This window comes from Pteronotus mesoamericanus, unplaced genomic scaffold (genome assembly GCF_021234165.1).
Source record: "Pteronotus mesoamericanus isolate MK-2021 breed Mesoamerican mustached bat unplaced genomic scaffold, CSHL_Meso_final contig_27, whole genome shotgun sequence".
In the NCBI taxonomy this organism is placed as follows: Eukaryota; Metazoa; Chordata; class Mammalia; order Chiroptera; family Mormoopidae; genus Pteronotus; species Pteronotus mesoamericanus.
In genome coordinates this window covers 20387655-20398133 of record NW_026555115.1, presented here as the reverse complement: position 1 = coordinate 20398133, position 10479 = coordinate 20387655, and positions in this window count along the sequence as shown.

The window sequence follows — 10479 nt, the reverse complement described above, 5'->3', positions numbered from 1 at the left end:
GGAGTTTCTCTCCACACAATGCCCCTTTCCACCCTTAAAAAGTGAATAAAAATTTGCTCCCTACATTTTCTTTTCTTTGTGAATTCTTTCACAGCCCACATCATCAACCACCCTAACGTTCTGGTGGCCTGTATGGGGACATTCTCTACTTTTTCCTCTCCTCTACCTCCTGAGATTAGTGACTAGGGGAGAAGTGGGAGGCAGAAGCTCAACCCAGGCTAACCCCTTAACCCTGTCTCTGCAAGGTTTGGAGAGAGGATTCTAATCCTTTTCCATCTCTCTGGGCTGTGCAGACAGCCTCCTCCTCACTCTCCACACAGCCAGCAGTTGGTAAGTCTCTCTGAATCTCGGGGGAAAAAACAAAAAACATTAGCTTTGTCAAAAATGATAGCTTAGCCCCTCATCTTGTTGTAAACCCTGGTACTAGGTCTATCACTTTCCCAGGGTTTCAGTGTGAGGGACACCTCCAACTGTCTCTCTGCTGGGTTTGGTCTGCTCTCAGACCCAGTGATGCCCTGCTCTGAGGCAGATCTTTGTGGTCAGTCTGCCCTCAGGCTTGGGGACGCTGGACTCTGGCAGCAGGTTTCTAGGTCACTTGAGGTAGGGACACCCCCCTTAAACCTTCCCCTTCCCCCATTTGTTCTCATCCCTGAGATACCCTGCCCTTTTACCACAGGCAATACTCAATTGACCCTGCCCAAGGCCCCCCCAGTGGGATGTCTACTTAAGAACTTGAAGGCTCTGGGATTTACCAACCTCAAGCCCAAGCACTTAATTTTCTATTGCAGCACAGCCTGGCTTCAATACAAACTGGGTGACCAGGAGATCTTGCCATAGATGGATCTTTTAACCATAATACTATCTTCCAACTCAACATTTACTGTCGCCACCATGATCCCCTTCTTAGGTGTAGTTCTCAAGAGGAGGAGACAAGATTTTAACCTTCAGCGGGGATTTCAGGCCTTGTTCTCCTAACTATATCTTTTTGTTCAAATTTACCTCACTTGTAAGTTTTTTCCCCCTTCTTTCTCTTTCATGAAATGTATTCATGAAAGTCAATTTAAGGAAACTGGCTGCTTACTTTTTGTTTATCATTGTAAACTGAGGTTTCTAAAAGTTAAAAGTTCAAATTAAATTGGAAAGAAATTGTATGGTTTTAGTAATAGAAGGTGTAAGGCATGGAGATGCAATTTTGAAGGACAAGGATTAGAAGTGAGTTATTCTAAAGATGGTTATTTCTGAATGGATAAGAAAGTTTGTGAAAGTTAGGAAAAGATTTATAGGAGGTTGTGGAAGGTTGTAAAGAAAGAAACCTTAGTTAGGCTCCAATACCCCTTTCTCCATCTAATTTCTCTCTGGTGACATTCTTTGATAACTCTGGTGGTACCTGGAGTTGTTTTCACTGCCCTTTCTCTTGCCCTCATTGGTGTGGGGACCCTACCTCTCAGCTGCAGAATAAATCCTTCATCAAGACATGTCAATAGAAGGTGGGGTGACTCCATACCCAGAGGGCAACCTTACCTTCTTGCCCTCTGGATATGGAGTCACCTCACATGACTGTCCCCAGATGACACCTGCGACATGGAGTCCAGTGAGTCAGGAACCAATCACCCCTGATGTCCAAAGGGACCTGATCCTTCCCCTTTGTTTGGTGCTCTGGTCATTGGTAAACCACCCTCAGGGCATGGGGTAAACACTCCATAGGTGGGCATGGAGTTGAGTCCTGCCTGAGCGGGGTAAATCCATTCCCAGGGTATCTGGCTGGTGCTCTCTTCATTGGTAAGGTCACCCTCAGGAACAGAGTAAACACATCCATCTCTTTCTATTTCTCTGCTAGTGTGGACTATAACCCCTGGTCCTCTATCTAGAGCATTTATCTTCTGTTACCAAGTTTCTGACATTTCAGGGGACCAAAGCAGCCCCACCTAGGCTCTGTCCTGATGCTCAATTCCTTAGATTGGATCCAAGGCTTTCTTTACTTCCACAACTCATTAATAGTCCTTGAAGCTTTTACTGAGAGTCTCAATAGGTCTTGCTTGGTATTAGGAACTTCCGCCCCCTTTTCCAGTTTTCCTAAAAGTTGTCAAAAGCAAATGAGAAAAATCTTTTGCTTCCTCTACAAAAATTAGTAATTCAGATTATGAGCATGGTTTTCATGTGTTCAGTCTTCATATGTGTGGTCTTTATGTGACATACATATTACATATGGTGTTGTTTTCTGTCTCCAGATGGCATAATCAGTGTAATATTTTATTGGCTTAAAATATTAAGTACTTATAAAATAAGCAGGATTCTATGTTCTGGACAAAATATTAAAACTGGTTTTAAGTTTGATTAATGTCTTTTAGGGGTTTTTACCAAAAAAAGTGTTGTTTCACAAAAAGTTTATGTTCTAATCTTTTGGTTAAGTATATTTGACAATCTTCCCGAGTTTAAATTTTAAAAACTGAGAAATGACTTTGAGTTATTCCAATGGGCCCCTGGAATATCTCAAGGGTTTTCTCTATCTCCTTACAAAAAAGATGTTTTTAAACTAATTAGACCTATTTAATGTAAGTAAAATTACATGGGAAGTTTTGCTAAATAGAATAATAGTAATTATATTCTATTTAGATACATATATTTCTTATCAAAATAGATGTTTTAGAAATTTCAACCTGCCCCAGGGAAGAACTTGCAAAGATTCACAATCAAGTTCAAACAGGAAGCTCTAAGGGGTAACAGGTCCTGTCAATGGTACTGGACAAGCCAAGAGTGGTGGTTCCTTGTGTGGACATCAAGCAGTGGGACTCTGGGTATTTGTAACCCACACATTGGGAATTTATTAATTAATTGTCTCCAATGATCAATGCACACTTCTGATAATCCATATACAGTGTTTTAAAACCTTGCATATGGTTTGGTGTGTGTGTCTATGTTAAATATAAAAATATTAGCTTTAGCCCTGTCTGGTGTGGCTCAATACATTGAGTGCCGGGCTGTGAACCAAAAAGTTGCTGGTTCGATTCCTGGTCCGGGCATGTTGGGGTTGTACGTCAGGCCCCCATTTGGGGGCATGCAAGAAACAACCAATTGATATATCTCTGGCACATGGGTGTTTCTCTCCCTCTCTTCCTCTCTTCCCCTCTCTCTAGAAGTAAATAAATAAAATCTTTAAAAAAAAATATGAGCTTTGTATTATTCTTTTATGTCATTTCATAGTAATTATTACATACCAAGAAAGTGTTATCTTGGAAAGTTATATCTTAAAGAAAAGCAAAATTATTTATCAATTATTTATAATCAAATCTATAACCATGTCATTTTAAATTCAGTCATTTATAAACAGTCACTGTTTTACTCTAATGCCTTTGCAAGCATATCTCTGGATAGATTCATGAAAAAGACTCTGATAAGTCAAAGTAGGTTATATCTTTAAAGTAAAGATTTATAGAACCCGAAGGAATAACTGGATTCATGGAGATACTGGCAAATAATCAAGACAAACAAAATTGGTTATATGGAACTAAGTGAGTTAATTATTGTTTTTATAAATTTGTTGAAAATATTGCTAATTATAAGTATTTTTGTTTTCCAGATATAAGGAAATTTGTTTATCTCTAGAACAATTTGTAAATTATACCCTCATAATCAATATTGAAACATTTATATTTTTCTCACTACCTAATCTCTCCAGAATTCAGCAACTCTTAAAGAGTGAGTATTATTTTCACGGCAATATGTATGTTTACATAAATCTAATAAGAATATGTTCTCTTTATAATAGCACCAGTTTCCAAATGTGGTTTAATTAGCCAAGTCTTTATCTGGAATGTCATGATTGAAAGAGCCATGCCTGTACTTCAGATGTCACCAGAAAACCTCAAGAAATTAAAATTGACTTAATTTGGACTTCCAGCCAAGATGGAGCCATAGGTAGACTCACTTTGCCTCCTCACACTACCGTAAGAAGGATAACAACAAATCTAAAAACAAAAAACAACTAGAAATACCAGGAAATAGGACCATATGGAAGTCCGACAACCAAGGATTTAAAGAAGAAACACTCATCTAGATGGGTAGGAGGGGCAGAGACGATGCAGTGTGGTGCGGAGAGGTGGAGGCTGGTGGCGGCAGTGAGAGACAGCTGCAGCAGTGCCAGCAGAATGGCAGCCCCACATTCTCATGCAGCAGATAAAAACCAGGAGGGACAACTGGGGAGCAAGCGGTCCCAGCTCCAGGCCAGACAGGGCAACCCAAGATTCTAGTGCTGGGAGACTAAAGCCTCACAACCACTGGCTGTAAAAGCTATGGGTGTTGGCACGATAGGGAAAACTGCCAGTCACTCAGGAGAGTGTATTTAAAGAGCTCACAGGGCTCTAGAACATACATAGACCCACCTGGTCTGGAAATCAGCACCAGGGCAACAGCTAGAATGGCACCAGACGCTTATGGGAAGTGTGGGAAGAGACTGAAAATGAGGCGAGAGCTGAGCAAGCAGCATTGTTCCTTCTCTGACCCCTCCCCTACATACAGTGCCACAAAGCAGCTAAGCAGGTTGCCCTGCCCTGGTGAATACCTAAGGCTCCACCCCTTACAACATAACAGGTGCACCAACTCAGGGAGCCAAAGCAGCACTACCTAACAGACAGAAATACAGGAAGACTGCCAGATTGAGGAGACAAAGAAATATGGCCCAAATTAAAGAAAAGACCAAAACTCTAGAAAAAGAACTAGGTGAGCCCTGGCTGGCATGACTCACTAGATTGAGCACCAGCCTGTGAACCATAATGTCACTGGTTCGATACCAAGTCAGGGCACATGCCTGGATTGTGGGCCAGGTGTCCAGTTAGGGGTATGTGAGAGGCAACCCATCAATGTATATCTTGCACATTGATATTTCCTTCCCTTCCTTCCCTAAAATTAAAAATAAATAAATGAAATCTTTATTTTAAAAAAAGAACTAAGTGACATGGAGATAGCCAACCTATCAGATGCAAAGTTCAAAACACTGGTGATAAGTATGCTCATAGAAATGTTTGAGTACAGCCACAAAATCAAGGAAGAAGTGAAGGTCACACAAAATGCAACAAAGAAAAATGCACAGGGAACCAACAGTGAAGGGAAGGAAGCCAGGAATCAAATCCATGATTTGGAACAAAAGGAAGAAATACACAGTCAACTGAAACAGAAAGAAGAAACAAGAATTCAAAAGAAAAGGCAGGGGGAGGCTTAGGAACCTCTGGGACAACTTTAAATGTACCAATGTCTGAATCATAGGGGTGCCAGATGGAGAAGAGGAAGAACAAGAAATTGAAAATGTATTTGAGATAATAATGAAAGAGAAAACTTCCCCAATTTAGCAACGGAAATTGACATACAAGTCTAGGAAGCACACAGAGTCCCAAACAAGTTGGACCCAAAGAGAGCCACACCAAGACATATCACAATTAAAATGCCAAAGATTAAAGGTAAAGAGAGAATCTTAAAAGCAGCAAGAGACAAGAAAAGAGTTACCTACAAAGGAGTTCCCATAAGACTGTCAGCTGATTTCTCAAAAGAAACTTTGCTGACTAGAAGGGACTGGCAAGAAGCATACAAAGTGATGAAAAGCAAGGACCAACATCCAAGATTACTCTATCCAGCAAAGCTATCATTTAGAATCAAAGGACAGATAAAGCACTTCCCAAATAAGATAAAGCTAAAGGAGTTCATCATCACCAAGACCTTGTTCAATGAAATGTTGAAAGGACTTGTTTAAGGAAAAAAGAAGATCAAAACTATGAACAGTAAAATGACAACAAACTCACAGCTATCAACAACAGAATCTAAATAAACAAAAACAAACTGGTCAAGCAACTAGAACAGGAGCCGAGTCATAGAGATGAAGATCACATGCAGCATTGTCAGTGGGTAGGGTGAGGGGGGAGAATGGAAGAAAAGGTACAGGGGATAAGAAGCATAGTTGATGGGTACAGAATAGACAGGAAGGTGTTGGGAATAGTATGGGAAGTGGAGAAGCCGAAGAACTCATATGTATGACCCATAGACTAGGGTGGAATTGCTGGAGGGAATGGGAGCACCAAGGAGATGGGGGCAAAGAGGGAGAAATGGGACAACTGTGATAGCATAATCAATAAAATATACTTTAAAAAAAAGATTGACTCTGAAGCCATTGAGAGTCCCTTGGAGAAATGGCCTGGTATCTTGCTTTGTCACATATTTTATGTCAGTCTTTCCAGTCAAGGAACTAACATTGCTTTCCTGAAAGATAGCAAGCAAGGAATCTGAAGACATTTTTGGACCTCAAGAACTTGAAGAATACACCCAAACCTATAGGTATTGCAGGTAAAGCCATATGTCAACTTGGCTTCTGTGCCCTGAAGGGCTGACTAAAACTCAGCCAGAAGGTTCCTTGTGAAATTCCAGCTAACCAGATTTGAAAGAGCCTATATAATCAGTTACCATTTTTTTGTGTGTTTATGAAAAATAACAGGTCAAACTGAAACCGGACTTAACACAGTCTCTTTGATAAAATGAAGGTAATTTTAGGGAGAGAAATTGTGTTTTAATGGAAAATACAATGTCCAATTCTAACCCACAAACTGAATTAAATCCTAATTTTTCTAGTTTTCTTCCAAGCTAATGTTCCATTTTTTTCTTTCATTCTTTGACTTGGAATTATTGAGAACTACTGATGTGTTGTCAGCCATACAGAATTTACCTACTACTCTGCCTCTCCCTTTTTGGGATATTAAGGCCAATATCTGGTCCTGCTTTTTCTGACTAACTCCCTTCCTAGGACCTATAGCACCCTTTTTTATTCTCACTTTTGGACCATGTCTCCTCAAATATTTCATATCCTTTATTCAACAGAGCATCCAGGCTCTGGGAGATTCCTTCCACAACTGGTCTCCAGCCATAGCTCTTGCTTTTCAGACTGTCTAGTTCCACCCTCTTCCCCTTAATGACCCATACTGGGACTCACAAGCAGGAACAACTCTACACCTGTAACCTGTCTGAAGTAGTCACAGAAGATGAGAACTTCATTCCTACTCTCCAGAACCAGAGCTGGGCCAGGTCATTAAAAATAAATCCATTTTAAAACCAGAGGGGGAAAGAAAGGATAAAGCCAGTGCCATTTACTATTGTGGCACCATTTGCTGAGCAGGTCTATGATCTTGTTAAATGTGACTGTCACTTTATTTTTCTGAGCTTTTGTTCCCCAGACTGTAAATTACTAGAAAGCAAGACCAGAACATGATTAACTGCTCCCCACAGTGCAGGCAGAAAATAACAGTGGGACAAAATGCAGCTTAGGCAAAACCAACTGAAACCTCCTGTGTTATAATGCTCCTAACAGCCTAGCAGTCACCCAACAATAACCTCAACCCTTTTATAATCCAATAAAAGCTCAAAGCCCCACCTCCCTCAATGCTGGTATGTCTCTCCACACCATGCCCTTTCCCAGTCTTGGAAAGTGAATAAAAACTTTGCTCTCTGAATTTCTTCTCTTTGTGAGTTCTTTCACAGACCTCATCATGGACCACCCTAACAGGGATGGTGCTTAGCTCTGGCATCCCAAGCAGCAGAGAGGAGTAAAGAAGGATGACAGTGTACCACCTGCTTACTTGGTTCACAACTTGTAATATGTTTCTGCTTTTCTCAAGGTATATGATATTCCACATCCTGCCAAGAGTATGGTGCATTAAAGTATGTGAAGGAGATGGGGTTTGGAGGAGGGACTAAGAGAACTTGTTTCAGAATTTTTAAAAGGCTTTTAAATTTAGCAGAGATGCATTGCAAGAAAGAAGGTGGGGAGCGTTCATGAAGCAAAAGTTAGTGACCACCAAGTCTCCAAAATCACAGGCTTTTTTTTTTTTTACATGCAAATTCATTGCCAGACTCCTTCCAAGAATAGCTTTGTAGCCAGGAAAGGAGAGGCCTTATAAAAAGGACAAGACCTCACCATGCCCAGTAGGGGAGAGTAGGGTAGATCTTGTGGTCATAAGTTAGCAAACTTCAAAATGGCTATTTGGAAGGGGCCTGGTGATGCACATTTGAAAGGGGGCACAATATTTGTCCAGTAAAATATTAAGGGTCGATCTGATTGTTGAGACTCCATGTTTCTTTAACTACCTTCATGAAGCACTGACCTACCAGGGAGAAGCTCAGTTGTTCATCATACCCGACCAGAAGTGACTAGGAAGTGCAAAGTCAAATGGACAAAAATAATTTATTTTATTATTAAATAATAAAACCAATTATTTATTCTGAGACTCCAACTCAGTGTTTGATGAAGATACAAGATCCAAAGGGAAATAATGGATCCTGAACAAAAGAAGTTCAGATTAAATTTTCACTTAATATAAGATGTCTGTGATTCTACATCATGGTGCTCATGACCAGATGAATGAAGAAAATACAACCTGACTTCTGGTCAATATGGGGGTGTAGGCAGATGCGGCTCACCTCTTTGCACAACCATATCAAAATTATCATATTAAAATATAGAACCACCATCACTCAGAACCGACAATAATTGAGTTGAATGGAAGTCTGACATTACAGAATTAAAGAAACCACATCCACCAAGAGTGATAGAAGTGGGCGCAGACATGGAATGGACTGGTCCCGAACACATGTGTGGTGGATAAAAATTCAGGAGGGATATCTCGGGTGCAAGGAGTCACAGACCCATACCAGGACCTAAGTCCAGGGTTCCAGTGCCAGGAAGATAAGTCACCACAACTTTTGGCTGCAAAAACCAATGGGAATTGAGTCAGGAGAAAAAACTTCTGGAGACCCAAGCAGTTCCTCTTAAAGAACCCACAACCAGACTCACCTACTCAGACTCATTCTCTCTGAGCTCCAGTACTAGGGTAGCAGCTTGAAAGAAACCAGCCCTATACAGAGAGAAACTGAAGTGTCCAGCATCCAGGCAAGCAGAGGGCATGGTTCCTTTGCTAAACCTCAGCCCCCAAAAGAGCTGGTAAGCTGGTGCCATATCTGAGACTCCATCAATATGGCTAACACTGTTTGACCCACCTTGGAGACCCCAGAGGCTCTGCCCCCACCCAACTTACAAGCCCACTCAAGCTCCTTTTCCATATGAATGGCTGGTCTTGGCTCCTGCTTCACAAGATCCTAAATCCTATCAAATAAGCAACAGCTGGCCTCAGTGAACCTGCAGCCCCCATACCTCTTGCTAAGTGGCCCTAGGTATGACACTAGCAGCAGCCAGCCTAGATTCACAGCTTGGCTTCGCCTGAGATTCTCCAAGTGCAGCACAAGTAGCAGCAGCCATCTCAGATTGCCTTATAGCTCAGGTAAGGTGCCCTGGGAAAAATGCAGGTGGGGGATGACCTTGGCCTGCACCAATCAGGATACCCCAGAGCCTGCACACCATGTGGACAGCTACAGACCACGTATGTCCATGTAGGGCAGAGGTTGGTGGTCAGCGATCACAGCCAGTCCTTGCAGCTGATTGGCCTTGCAGCTCCCTCCCATAGATCTGCCAACAGCAGCCAAGACTCAGCTACCAAGAGGAGGGTATACTCAGCCTACATGGAGGGCACATCTTGAGTACCCAGTTTGGGTGATGAGGGGGCTATCCCAATGGACCTTACAGGACACCTACTATATTAGACCACACTATCAAGACACAGAGTCATAGCAGCTCTACTTAATACCTAGAAACAAACACAGGGATGTTGCTAAAATGAGGAGACAAAAAAACATGGCCCAAATGAAAGAACAGATCAAAACTCCAGAAAAAGAAATAAACAAATCGGAGATGAGAAATCTATCAGATGCAGAGTTCAAAATACTGCTTATAATGATGCTCACAGAACTTAATGAAGACTTCAATAGCATAAAGAAGATGAGTCAGGAATTAAAGATTCACTAATTGAAATAAAGAACAAAATACATGGAAACAACAGTAGAGTGTATGAAGGCAAAAATCAAATCAATGATTTGGAACATAAGGAAGCAAAAAACAACCATCAGAACAACAATTTAGAAGAACCCCCCAAAATGAGGATGGTATAAGGAGCCTCTGGGAGAACTTCAAGAGGTCCAACATTCACATAATAGGAGTGCCAGAAGGAGAAGAGAAAGAGCAAGAAATTAGAAATCTATTTGGAAAAAAAAAATGAAAGAAAGCTTCCCTAATTTGATGAAGGAAATAGACATGCAAGTCTAGGAATGCACAGAGAGTCCCTAACAAGATGGATGCAAAGAGGTCCACACCGAGACACATCATAATCAAAATGCCAAAGGTTAAAGATAAAGAGAGAATTTTAAAAGCAACACTCTTGTTTTTCTGAAAAGCAGTTAGTTACCTACAGGGGAGTTCCCATAAGACTGTCAGTTGATTTCTCAAAAGAAACTTTGCAGGCTAGAAGGGATTGGCAAGAATATTCAAAGTCATGACAAGCAGAGACCTTCAGTCAAGATCGCTCTACCTAGCAAAGCTATCATTTAGAATCAAAGGGC